We start from the raw sequence: 11,880 nt of genomic DNA on the forward strand, positions 1-11,880 counted from the left end.
AGTGTCGGTATTTTTTGTTTCGATAAAGGATTAGCGACGATCCTTTCGGAGCATATCCATACTGAAAGAATTATATGTTTTATACGTACTTCTTAAACAACATTTACATTCTTATATATAGTATAGAAGAATATTTTATAAGTATCAGCTGATATACTGATTACCAGGAAGCTTGAAATCAAAGGGTGGTAAAGGATAGCCAACATCACACACACACGCGCGCGCGCGCGCACGCTCGTACGCACGCACGCACGCACGCAGCATAAAACAGACTAGAAAACCGCCTAAACAGCCATCTACATGAACAGGAATTTATGCCGTATTTTTTACCGTATTTTATGCCTAATTCAGATATCGCTTCGATATTATCCATCGTTCCATGGGAGAAAAAAAAAAAAAATTCGGCGCAGATCCTACTATCTATCAGAAATAATTAAATTCGAATAAATTTGAGATAAAATTGCACAGTTACACTATGACATAGCTTACCATTATTATATTTTTTGTAATTAACTTTTTCATTGTTTGTGTGAATGCAAATTGTAAAACTGCGGATGAACAGACACGTAACATACTTTTATCTTCAAATATTTGGTAGCTTTGTCAAACGCTGCATGAGGGGTAACTGGAAGCACTATCTCTGGTATTTTTATGCCTTTGACATCACGAGCATAATCTCGGTATGCTTTGCATGCTAATAAAATTGACTCTGTGCCACCCGAAGTCATCTAGAATGTTTATCGAAGAAACTTCACATGTTGCATCTTAATATTTAATTTGTATAATTTTATTTAAATTGTAAAAGTAATAGAAAAACTACAGTTCCACAAGAATCTTTATCTCCATTGAACAAATGGCAGGCTATCCGAACTACTTCTGCCTCCATTTTACAAATTCCAGGGAAAACATCAGGGTGTAGTGGATTAGTATAAGATGCAATTGCATATACATTCCCCATTAACTCTGTAAGTTCACTGTTAGTTCTGTAAACTGTACCTGATATATATATATATACACGACCTCTTTTCCAATCATAATCACCTAACAAAAGGAGTGAAAAATTTAAATTAAAATATTGAAATCTCTCGTAAGATATACAGATATCCAGAGAAAATTTATTGCATCGATGGCATAAAGGATTAAACAATTCTGCTTTACAGACAAATATTTAATCCTAACCTGAATAGTGATCAACTTTAACGATCTCGGTCCACGGGATAAAGCGAAACAAAAACACTTTTATTATACAGGGTATTTCCGGGTTAAATGGCCAAACTTGAAATACGTATTTAGGACCTCAAAACAAAGAAAAATTTCTTCTGGAAGAATTCTCGCAAACGCTTCGTTCAAGAGATATTGACTTATTAAGTTACTGAACTGTAAGAATATTATAATGTCGAAATGTCGCTTTTTGCTTTGTTTTGAAAGGCGTAGGTCGTTGATAGGCTTATATTCGCAATGTAAACAAAGCTCCTTTCATTCGTACGAAATAATATTTAGTCCATTGAATGCTTTTGCAGGGTAAACTTGTATTAAATCAATGCAATTATGCGTTCTAATGTATTCTAATAGTGAATATGCCGATATGGTTTATTTATATGGATTTCCTGACGGAAATACTAACGCTGCTCGTCGTGAATATGCTGCGCGATTTCTGAACAGAAGATTGCCAAATAGATTTGTATTTTCATCAATATTTCAACGATTGAAAGAAACTGGGTCATTTAATATGGGCTGAGTTTTTGCACCGCTGCAGAATGAAAGAAGAATAGCCATTATATTGAAGCATTTTGATCAAACCCTATCAACAAGTGTCCGAAGATCTGGTTGTGAATTAGGAATTTCATCTACAGTCATATGGAAGACACTTTTAGCTGATGGACGTTATCCATACCATCTTCAACGTGTCCAACATTTATTACCGGCTGATATGGCACGTAGGAGAGTGTTTTGCAATTGGTTTTTAAACCAAACAAATAATGATCCACATTTTCCACAAAATATTTTGTGGACAGATGAGGCCATATTTACCAGACACGGTATTTTCAATTAAAGAAATAATCATATTTGGTCACACGAAAATCCACAAGCAATCCGTGAACAACATTTTCAACACAATTTCCAGTATAATATGTGGATAGGAATATTAGACAATACTTTAATTGGACCCCATTTTCTACCAGTTCGCTTGAATGCGAACGGATTTCTCAAATTTTTGAACCATAAGTTTTATGATCTTTTCGAAGACATTCCTTTGAATATGAGAAGGAATTCTTGGTTTCAATTGAATGGCTGTCCTGCTCATTATTGTAGAGGTCCTTGACAATGGCTTAATATTAGTTTCCCCAGAAGATGGCTCGGTCGTGCTGGACCTGTGGCTTGGCCTCCGCGTTCACCGGATTTACGCCATTAGATTTTTTTGTATGGGGTATGCTTACACAAAAAGTGTACGAAGTGCCGGTTAATGACCTTCAATCATTAAAACGAAGGATAGAGCAAGCGTGCAATGAAATTACAGCCACACAATGCCAATCAGCCACTCGGTCTGTCATCAAAAGATGTAATGCTTGTCCCCGAGCTGGAGGCCGTCATTTTGAACAAAATATTTAATAATTAATTTGTTATTACTGTAAAGCAATAAAGAAGTTAAACCTCTATTATTTCGATATTTATTTATTCCTATAGTTTTGTAATTTAAGAAGTATTATAAACTAAGTAATAACTTAATTATTTCGTACGAATAAAAGGAGCTTTGTTTACATTGCGAACATAAGCCTATCAACGACCTACGACTTTTAAAACAAAGCAAAAACCGTCATTTCGACATTATAATATTCCTACAGTTCAGTAATTTAATAAATCAATATCTCTTGAACGAAGCGTTTGCGAGAATTCTTCCAGAGGAAATTTTTCTTTGTTTTGAGGTTCTAAATATGTATTTCAAGTTTGGACATTTAACCCGGAAACACCCCTGTATATTCTGAGCAGATGCAATCGATTGAGCACACTTAGAACTCAATTGGGACAGCCGTTATTGAGATCCCATAATCGTCGTCTGGAAATCTTGACAGAACGTCGAGACACTGCCAATGTCTCCAGATACATTTTTTTTGCCAGATTCGTTCATTTCATGCAAAAACGTGTCGAGCAAGTCTAATATGTGTATGTAGAAGCAAAAAATCACTTACGTGTCCTCTATGCCGTGCCATCGATGTTACAGTTTTCCTAACCTAATCATCAGCCACAGAAAACAGACACATGTGTGATGTGACCATGCACATTGCCATCGCCACATTTGCCTCTTGCGTCAAAAAATCCAAAAGGACATTTCTCCCACCCCATAGCCCTGTCGATGACGACGACGACGACGTTTCTTAAAATAAAAGTTTCAGGTTCGGATTTTGCATCATTTTGCATCGCAATATCTCCGCTCGTAGAGCATGTAGAAAAAAAACAAAGACACTTTTATTATATATTCTGAGCGGATGCAATCGATTGAGCACACTTAAAACTCAATCGGGACAGCCGTTATTGAGATCCCATAATCGCCGTCTGGAAACTTGACAGAATTCGCGTAAAGGAGGCACGGCAGTGTCGCTGCGCTTGGCTTAGCGCCGAGACACTACCAGTTGTGTCTCCAGATTTGTTAACTACAGGAAACTTTGTACAGGTACACGATCGATTATGCCTCCGTTTGCGAATCTCGACGAAGATATGATCTCGATAGATAATTGTGAGAAAGAAACCTTACCTATAGAATTTATTGATGCCACTAATGTCTGATTACATGGTATGTAAATATGAAACCGCAATTTTTTAATAGAAAATACACGTTTATTGCATAAAAATGATAAAAAATATTTTATTCAAAGTATTGCCCATCGCTAGCTATACATTTTTCCCAACCGTCTGACAATTTGTGGATGCCACGCCAAAAAAATTGTTGCTCTCTTGAGCCAAACCAGTCATCTAGCCATTTTCGTACATCTTCGTAAGAAGTAAAGCGCTACTGAGCAAGTGCGTGTCCCATCGATGCAAATAAGTAGTAATCGGACGGAGCCAAGTCTGGTGAGTAAGCCGCATGCGAAAGTATTTCCCAACCAAACGCCTCAATCGTTTCCTTGACCAGTTTTGCTGTGTGTGATGGTGCATTATTATGAAGCAAAATCACTTTGTGTTGGCTTTTTTTGATATTCCGGTCGTTTTTCACGCAAAGTTTAATTCAAATTGATCATTTGTTATCGGTAGCGTTCAGTATTAACGGTTTCGCCAGGTTTTAGCAGCTAATAATAGATCGCACCTTTCTGATCCCACCAAACACAGAGAATTGTCTTCCGTCCATAGCGATTTGGCCTTGCAATCGATGTCGATGGTTCGCCTGGAGTTACCCATGATCTTTTACGCTTAGGATTCTCAAAATATATCCACTTTTCATCGCCAGTCACAATTCGATGGAGAAATGACTTTCTTTTGTACCTGGCGAGCAGCATTTCGCAAGTGGTTTTTCGGTTTTCCTGCTGTCTTTCATTCAGTTCATGTGGAACCCACTTTCCCATCTTCTGGATTTCAAACGTATGGAGACGGCTTCTCGTGTTACATTCAATTGATCCGCGAGTTGTTGTTGAGTTTGAGCGTCGTCCTCATCCAACAATGCTTGCAATTCGCTGTCTTCAAACTTTTTCGGTGGTTTTTCACGTTCTTCGTTTCTCACGTCAAAATTGCTACATTAAAATTTTTTACACCACTCAAAGCACTGTGATTTACAAAGAGCATGCTCACCGTAAGCTTCGACATGCATTCGAAGCGATTCTGCAGCAGTTTTTTTCAAATGGTAACAGAAAATCAATGCTGTCCGCAAATTGTAGTTTCCAGGCACAAAATTCGACGTGTTCAACGCTATTACAAACTATACTGTTGTATGAAACTTGTATTGTTGTAAAATGAAAATGTTTGTCAGATGTCAGAACAAGGAAATGGCGTCAATGACGCGGTCTGACGGCAACTACATTGACAGCTATGGCCATCTATTGGTAAATTCCGGTTCATATTTATATACCTGGTACACAGAGATAACAATTTTGAGCGAAATGGCTGCATTATTGAAAAATATTGTAATTATGCGATTGATTGTGGAATACATTGATACATTAGATCAGGATGGTTATAGCGTCAAACGTATGAAGCGTTGGTTTAAAAGTATGTTTCATGATGCATATAGCGATGAAAAATTTCTTGTCGAAGTTGTGGTAAAATAAAGTCTTTTTATTTAATTCTCAATCATGGAATTTACGTAAGAATGTTTGGGACAAAATTTGGAATTTGTCAAATTCACGTATGGTTTACATCTCTGTTTAACTGCAACGAACAATTTCCCAAGTCTGTCAGGAGCTACTGCATATCCATTCTGAAGTATTATATGTAATAAACCCAAGTAATATTATTATCCATGTATTATGTATGATTATGTATTATTATGTATGAGGCCTTTTTTACGAAATTCATTTTCAGGTATTATTGAAAATTGGTGCGACTCGTCGACTTTACCTCAACTGACTAAACTACTAAAAACTTTATTTTTGAAAGCTGGACCAGTTTGGTATAGCAACTGTATTCATTTGAATCATACTTTAAGACCTATTGAAGCATCTTCTCGTTTGCCTATGAAGGAACCCTGGTAGCAAGCTGACGTCAAAATGACGTCATTTGACGTCAAAAAGACGTCATTTGACGTCCAAAAAGACGTCATTTGACGTCAAAATGACGTAGCTTGCTACCTGGGAATTGCAATCGCATTTGTATTTTTAGTGACATTATGTTGAACAGGAATTTAAATGAGTTGTGTAGATAATATTTTTAAATAAAAAGTAAAAATTGTAAACGATGGATAGTTTAATTTTTGTAGAGCACTCATTTAGGAATATTTCAAAGCTTTATTACGATATTACCAAGTTTATTCCTGAAACCGAGCATAGATGACATCGTAATTCGTATGATCAGTTAAATTTTACATTTTAAGGAATGGATCCGGGAAGAATGATAGGTAAACATGAGTTTACTATCGGTAAATTATATAGGCATATAGGCAACCGACTTACAGAGGATATTATATGTTCCGTGAAAGTGTAAGCCAACTCAAGTCTACCACCAGGTGATATTCGTGTAATCAAATCTTTATTGTATTTACAATCATTATACGTTTCGATCCTTGGATTGGATCCTTTTCAATATCGTTTCCTTATTATTAATTAAACATCACTGTGTTTCCAAATACACTAATCAAACAATACAATACTGTTGTACATTAATCATTATAAATAATAAAAAACTTTTTACATTTTAAATATCCACTTACATGACATATTATAATATAACGATCCTCGTATTACTTATTATGTCGCTCATCAACAAGTAAATGACCCGTAGCGTGTATCTTATTATATGTATATATGTTATCTCTAAGTATATGTTCGCAAACAAACAAACTCACAAGATAGGAAACTCTTATTATTTTAACAAACATTCATACGCCGAATTCAGTCTTTCCGTGTCCGTTTGTAGATTCAAACTGTTCTTTTGTCTTTTAATATGAATCATCTCCGATGTAAGTCTCTTGTTTAAAATTCTTTCTTCATCCAATATCTCTATTCCATTCCAGTCAAATTCATGTGAAAATTCCAATCTATGTTCTGTAATTACCGACCTTTGTGTTGAATTCCAATTAATGTGATTTCTATGTTCTGCTATTCTAGTTTTTAAGGTTCTACTCGTCTGTCCTACGTATGACGCATCACATTCTTTACATGCTATTTTATAAACAACATTACTGTGTAACATTTTGTCTAATTTGTCTTTTTGGACCCTAATGATATTATTTAATTTGTTTATTCCTCTAAAAGCTATTTTTACATTTTTATATTTATTAAAAAGATTTTTTATTTTATTCTCTATGCTCGAAATATATGGAATAGTGAAATAAGAAGTGATATTAATTTCTTCATCTGTTCCACTATTATCCATCCTATTATATTCTACTTTTAATTTCTGATAAATCCTTTTCCTTATTGTATCAATTATTACTTGTAATGGATAACCGTTCATTAATAAAATGTTGATTATTTTATGTATATTATTTTTATGAAACATAGGGTGTGACAATTGTAATACCCTGTCTATTAAACTATATATCACTCCTATTTTCTGAGACGTTGGATGTTGTGAGAAATAGTTTAGAAATCTACCCGATGATGTGGGCTTTTGGTACCAATCATGTATGATCTCATTTTTGTTTTTTATTAATGAAACATCCAAAAAGTTCAATTTCTCTTTACCTACTTCTAATGTAAACTGGAGTCGTTCATGATATTTATTAAATTCTTCCATTATTTCCATCATATTCTCTTCATTCGTAGCTAATGCTATATCATCCATATATCGCATATAGAGACTGGGTTTTGTCCTTAAATTATTTAAGCATTTATTCTCCAAATCCTGTAGTACTAGATTCGCTATAGTAGGGGATAGTGGTGAACCCATTGGTATCCCAAACGTTTGTTGAAATCGCTCATCGCTCATCGCGTCCAGTGTGCAGTAGCCATAACGCCGGCCCGCGGCCGACGCCACGCGATGGTGCGACGCGATTATAGCGAACGCCTCTATGCGACACGACTCTACTCGACAGCGTGAATTCCGAAAACGGACTCTACTCGGTAACACCTCAACCGGAAGTTCACTCGGCAACGCGACAATCCGCGTTCCGAGGCGACAGCACAAAGCTCGGCGAAACAATTATAGCAAGCGTGTCTACGCGACGCGATACTAAACGATAACACGATTACAATAAGCGTCGTTACGCGACACGACGAAACTCGACACGTGACTACTCTATATACGCGTTTCTGCGCGACTCTACTCTACTCGGAAGCCGGAAGTGACTCTCCCATGGCGAGAGGAACGAGCGCGACTCGGCCCTCGATTCTCTCCACACGACTCTAATTTACTTCTATTCGGCAGCGAATATTACCTCCCTTACTCGGACTCCTCGAAATGCGACAGCTAATAATCCCCAAGCTCAGGAGGATGGCACGTGGCTCGCGGTTCCGCGGCTCTACACGGCAGTCATTGCATCGATTCTATCGTTACGGTGCGAGCTGGCTTACGTGCGATCAACCCGGCGACGTACCCCGGTCGGCAGCCTTACAAACGACGACGCTCGTCTCACCCTTCTCGCCTCCTTCGTCCTCTCGGTCTCCTCTCATCAATCCCTCGGTAATTCTCCGCGTCCGTAGGCTTGTTCTTGTCGGCAGCGATCTCGCACTCCCTGTACAACGCTCAGCTCGCTGATCCACAGGAAGAGTGAGGCCCGGGAGCTCCCGGCGGATTCTCGCAGGCTGCTTAGCGCTCCCCCCCTCCTGCGGGGGGAGGCAGTCACGCTGATTGGCTTCCGCGTGTCACGATATCCGCGCGTGCCGTGCAGGTCCGCGCGGTCTTGTATCCTGGCTCATGCGAGCGCGCAATGAAGATTCCTGTCAAGGGTGGCGTCTCTGTTCACGGCCCCTGCACTTCCTGGCCTGGCGGAGGAGATGGGGATGGATTTCCTTCTCGCTCTCCGTCGGGGCCCTAGGCTCCCGACGGACGTCCGTTCGGCCCCTCCAGGGTGGCCAGGAATTCTGGCCTCCTCCGGTGCTCTGCAAGGGGTGCATGGTGAAAGTATTGTTCCCTTCATTTTCGACAGCGTTTACAAGTAATGATATGAAGTGATACAACCTGCTCATCCGGGCTCCCGGATGTGTGCCCTTCTGTCTGCTCTTTTTTTTCTTTCCTCCCAGTCCTGTCCTTCTTTGGTCTTCCTTCCAAGGGTGGCGGGCGAGACGGTACGACGATACAATGGCATTTCACGGTAGCTGCCGAGCGTGATCCGTGGCGCGTCTACGCTTCCTGATACGCTTGGTCAATTACGCAAAAGAAACGCTAATATAAAGGAGAAAATCTGCCAAGTAAAATAAATGACGCGAATTTTAACGCACGTTCGCAGGTGCGTTTGCACGCGCGCTCGCGTGCGCGCTCGCCTACGCGCTCGCCCTTCGAGCCGGTAGGAAGCGCGAGTCCGCCGTTGACAAGTCCGCAAAGTGACGGACAAAATTTCACGTCACAAATGATACGTATCATTCGTATAAAAGACTTGATATCAACAAAACTGGCGCCAAGTTAAATTCCGTGTAATTCGGATACGAAATTATATTATAAATAATATTAACTTTAATGATATCATTCCTATAAAAGATTTGATATCAAGAACTGGCGCAAAGTTAAATCCCATTTCTTTATACCATGTCAACTTAAATAAATAATAAACATTAATCTTATGATATGTATTATTTGTATAAAAGAATTGATATTAACAACTGTGGCGCCAAGTTAAATTCTACTATCATAATAAAAAGTAAAACCGAAGTGATACTATCTTTATTATTATTTACTTAATCCAAATGGTATTATCTTTAATTTTTATACAATGAAATCTAAGTATACGTATATTTATTGAAGAATCTTTCTATTCCAATCCAAATGGTTTAAATGGTTTAAATTCCTCTTAAATGAAATCATTATATCACAATTCATTCAAAGACGTTTCCTCTTCCAACTAAAGTGGTTATTTAATATTCTCTTCCAAAATATACAAAACATTATCTCAAATTTAAATAGAAAAATTTTTCATGTAAAAACACTTGGCGTTGCTAGATCTCGATATAATAATAGTAGCAAAATATGAATGTAATATTTAGAAAAATAAGTGAAATAAGAATATAATACTTAGAAAATGTAATATTTGGAAAAGTAACATAAATAAGAAGCATATTAATAAGAAAAATTGGAATCATATTAAAAAATATGAACGTTTAGAAGATTAAGAAAAATAAGAAGCATAAGAGTTAAAATAGCTAGCATGTGTATGTATGTGATTGAGTTATAGAGTCGTGTAAATTATGAACGTTGTGAATACTGTTAAGTTTAAATCTAAGAAAAATAAATTTCGATTTGTAAGACATGCGTTATGAAAGAAAAATAAATAGTAAACTTTATTCTTATTCAGTGTAAAATTCAAATTAAATTTTTTATTATTTTTATTATTAGGTACATTTAAATTATAATTACCTTTTATTACTTATTTTTATTAATTACCATTCTAATTTTAAATTGTTTTTTTATAGTTTTTCTTTTCTCGATCTAACAGCGCCAACTGTTTTTACATGAAAAATTTTTCTATTTAAATTTGTAATAATGTTTTGTATAATATTTTGAAAGAGAATTAAATAACCACTACTTTAGTTGGAAGAGGAAATGTCTTTGTGCGTCCGTGCGTGCGTGCGTGCGTGCGTGCGAATTGTAATATAATAATTTCATTAAGGAGGAATTTAAATCATTTGTATTGGAATAGAAAGATCCTTCAAGAAGATATACATACGTATACTTAGATTTCATTGCATAAAAATTCAAGAAAGTACCATTTGGATTAAGTAAATAATAGTAAAAATAGTACCACTTGGGTTTTACTTTTTATTTTGATAGTAGAATTTAACTTTTAAGCGCCACAGTTGTTAATATCAATTCTTTTATACAAATAGTACATATCATAAGATTAATATTTATTATTTATTTAATTTGACATGGTATAAAGAAATGGGATTTAACTTTGCGCCAGTTCTTGATATCAAATCTTTTATAGGAATGATATTATTAAAGTTAATATTATTTATATAATTTCGTATCCGAATTACATGGAATTTAACTTGGCGCCAGTTTTGTTGATATCAAATCTTTTATACGAATGATACATATCATTATAAGAATATCCTTGAAAAAAAAAACTACTATTAATCGAGTTGGATACTTAGTATTACATAGAAAGGGCCGGTTATCAACTTGATTAAGCCGAATCGGTGATTAACTGTCAATCATAAGTGGTCAATTCTACTAAATAGCACACACAATTAGTTCCATGGCCAGTTAAATAATTAGCGTTGATGAAACCGGCCCAAATGATTCTTCACGAAAAGCAAGCAAGTGTAGCGCTTTTTTCACCTTTTTGTAAAAATGTAAGTTTGTATAAATATCTTATGTACACGATAATTTAAAACAGATAACACTACAGTTTTGGCAACTTATGAGTAACCTTATATCGAACGTTCGCGAAATCTAGTATGGTTCAACTAGATTGCTGACGAAGATTCCAAAGAGAATCCAAACGTTCAAGATTTCAAATAAAGATCTTATCAACACATCGTATGGATTACCAAAATTATTTGTGAAAGATTTATTGTGCACCTCCTTTCGCGCTGACTCTCATTAGCCCAGATTTAGGTTGTTTTCGTTATTATTAATAATCTTGTTTTCGAAACAATATTCCATTAACAGATTTTTAAATGCGGATGTGACAGTTAGAAAGAAACATTTTATACAAAATATTGATCAACACGAAGTCTATTTGTCATAAAAGCAACATCATTAAACATTTTTTTTTATATTAGTAATTAATTGACGTTTACTAGTGTGGTATAGAATCCACACGATGAACGCTCTCGTGTTCTCGTGTTCTCAGGAATTTCGGATTGTCGATGCAACGCGCGATATTATTATCAAAATATTTCTTTCTTTCTATAGTTTCCTATGTATTTTAAATATTAAGGGCTCTCATGGGTTTCTCGAGCTTAAAAAGTAGTCAAATTTTGATGAGAAATTGTAAAAAAAACTGTTGGGTTAATCGATTTCATTTTTTTTATTTTAAAGGTGAACTCTTAAGGAATATAAAAAGTATACAAAAATTTAGTATTCGCGGTTTCTTCTATACACACTTATTTCCGAGGAATCAGACCTACAATGATA

The 11,880-nt window shown here is 36.2% G+C and overlaps 1 pseudogene; it reads right to left on the reverse strand.

Moving 5' to 3' along the window:
• Window positions 1-92: 92 nt before the first annotated feature.
• On the reverse strand, window positions 93-7,572 carry LOC108767717 (sphingosine-1-phosphate lyase-like; annotated as a pseudogene).
• Between the last annotated feature and the right edge of the window lie 4,308 nt (window positions 7,573-11,880).

Source organism: Trachymyrmex cornetzi, unplaced genomic scaffold (assembly GCF_001594075.2).
Source record: "Trachymyrmex cornetzi isolate Tcor2-1 unplaced genomic scaffold, Tcor1.1 scaffold72, whole genome shotgun sequence".
Classification (NCBI taxonomy): Eukaryota; Metazoa; Arthropoda; class Insecta; order Hymenoptera; family Formicidae; genus Trachymyrmex; species Trachymyrmex cornetzi.